This window comes from Penaeus chinensis, chromosome 38, assembly GCF_019202785.1.
Source record: "Penaeus chinensis breed Huanghai No. 1 chromosome 38, ASM1920278v2, whole genome shotgun sequence".
In the NCBI taxonomy this organism is placed as follows: Eukaryota; Metazoa; Arthropoda; class Malacostraca; order Decapoda; family Penaeidae; genus Penaeus; species Penaeus chinensis.
Genome location: NC_061856.1, coordinates 25039996 through 25042495, shown reverse-complemented (window position 1 = coordinate 25042495; position 2500 = coordinate 25039996). Strand labels below are relative to the sequence as shown.

The 2500-nt window shown below is 36.4% G+C and overlaps 1 protein-coding gene across 7 annotated transcripts in view; it reads right to left on the bottom strand.

Annotated features, from left to right (window-relative positions):
- The window catches only part of LOC125046216 (paired amphipathic helix protein Sin3a-like), a 61353-nt gene that overhangs the window by 29193 nt on the left and 29660 nt on the right, over nt 1–2500 (bottom strand). The window lies entirely within an intron of this gene.

The window sequence follows — 2500 nt, the reverse complement described above, 5'->3', positions numbered from 1 at the left end:
TACATAAAATGAGAAAATAACACTGCAAAGAGGAGGCATAGACTCTTGTCCACGCACACTAGTGTTTGCGTGCACCCGTTCTACAAGCCACACATTTATCAGAGCGGTTGCTCGTGTACGCCCAGTGACCGTATTTTAGGCCATGTGATTACCATGAAGCATCCAGATCCAATGGGTTAAAGAGTCAATGAGTATTAAAGGAGTTATGTGCCTTAAGACATCACAATAAACTATAAAGTGCTCTCATAATAATAAATTTCATTTTCATACATTTGTAAAAACTTAACAATATCAACTTGAAAATTGCTGTATATAATGTCTTCTTTATAAGTTCAAGAATTGTAGTTTCTCATCAAATTGTGTAACAGAGATGGGAAAAACATAGGGTATGGTAGTGCAAGGACTTTATGACATCATGACTAAAAGCAAAATGATAAACAGGGACTTCTATAGAACTGGCTATCTACACAAGTTTAGTGAAGAAAAAGAAAAAGAAAAAGAAGGAGAAAAAAGAAGGAGGAGGAGGAGGAGGAGGAGGAGGAGGAGGAGGAGGAGGAGGAGGAGGAGGAGGAGGAGGAGGAGGAGGAGGAGGAGGAGGAGGAGGAGGAGGATAACAAGGAGGAGGAAGAGGACATATATATATATCTATATCTGTATATCTACATGTGTAGATATACATATATAGATACAGACACATACATTCATACTCACGCACTCACACTCACTCACATTCACTCACTCACATTCACTCACTCACATTCACTCACTCACATTCACTCACTCACTCACATTCACTCACTCACTCACATTCACTCACTCACTCACTCACTCACTCACTCACTCACTCACTCACTCACTCACTCACTCACTCACTCACTCACTCACTCACTCACTCACTCACTCACACTCACACACACACACACACACACACACACACACACACACACACACACACACACACACACACACACACACACACACACACACAATCACACACACACACAATCACACACACACACACAATCACACAATCACACACACAATCAATCACACACACAATCAATCACACACACAATCAATCACACACACAATCAATCACACACACAATCAATCACACACACAATCAATCACACACACAATCAATCACACACACAATCAATCACACACTCTCTCAGACACTTTTTGTTCTATTAACCCAATGCCGCCAGGAAATGTAGTGTTCACTGTAGTATTGTTTTGTGAAATGTCTCGACACATAGATGGCTTTACAAATGCTTAGCCACCAAGGAGATGATTAGTAAAGCTCGTGACCTCACCTAATTTTCCTCTTCTTGGAGTATTGTGTGGGGGGGGGGGGGGATTTTTTTTCTTTCTCTCTTTACTAAAGCTATCAATATCAAGGCAGTTATCATTATTATAGACATTCAAATAATAGTAATAATAATAACAATCTTACTGACATTACTAATAGCAATAGAAGATCAAATAAAACATTTCTGAAAATCAAGGAAAAGGACAGAGGCGAGATAAGTAGTACTAGTAATTGGCTCAGTGGTGACTAAGTGCTCGTGGAGCTATCTATGTGTAATAACAATTAATAAAATAAACTCACAGTGGGCACGCTATGTACTTACATGTCATCCCCGGCAGCATCAGTTTAATACTTATATGCCAAGTAAAATAACAAGAGTAAATGCTTTCATAATCCATGGGAAAATATGATCACCACCATTTTTTTCATGCAACAGGAAATAAATAAATGTACAAAGACACAAACATACTCATGCAAACAATAAATCTTCATAAAAGATAATTTTTCTTCTTATTCTTAAACAACAGAACCAGCCTTGATCTTTACTGGATGCTTGAAAATACTTCAAGTGATTACCTCAAAATCATAGGTCTGAACGCTCAATGAAAAAGAATTAAGACATACTTAGCATAAATGGTCTGCATAAGTTATGATGAAAATGAAATGCAAATGAAAATCCTTATTCCAATTAACTGTGAGAACAAGGCAAGATGAAAAAAATACATAAGGTAGGTATAACAGTTTAAAAGATTAGGCTTGTGGCACCATTCCAACAAATTCCAATGCCAATAAACCTGATAACAGCAGTCATTTGCAAAAACTACTGTTATATCCCATGTGAAGTAAGATCCTACATAGTGTTTTCTATCAGTTGTGATAATTCTGAAGAAATAAGTTTGCAGAATGGAAGTATGTCTTTAATCTATTAATAAAACTGATACCCATATTCTAACATTTAAAAGAAATGTTTTAATTATGTATAAGACTTCATCAATATACAAATCTATTCTAAAGCAACAAGATCCTAGTAGCATACATGAAAGGTTAAACATATGTAATAATTTGTACATTAAAGTGTAAAAGCTTAGAACTGAAAACTTAACATATGCTGTCCTTTACGGACAGCATATTTGAAATCTAGAAGCAAGTACGCAAAAAGGGATATGAATCAGTAAATGAATGAGATGC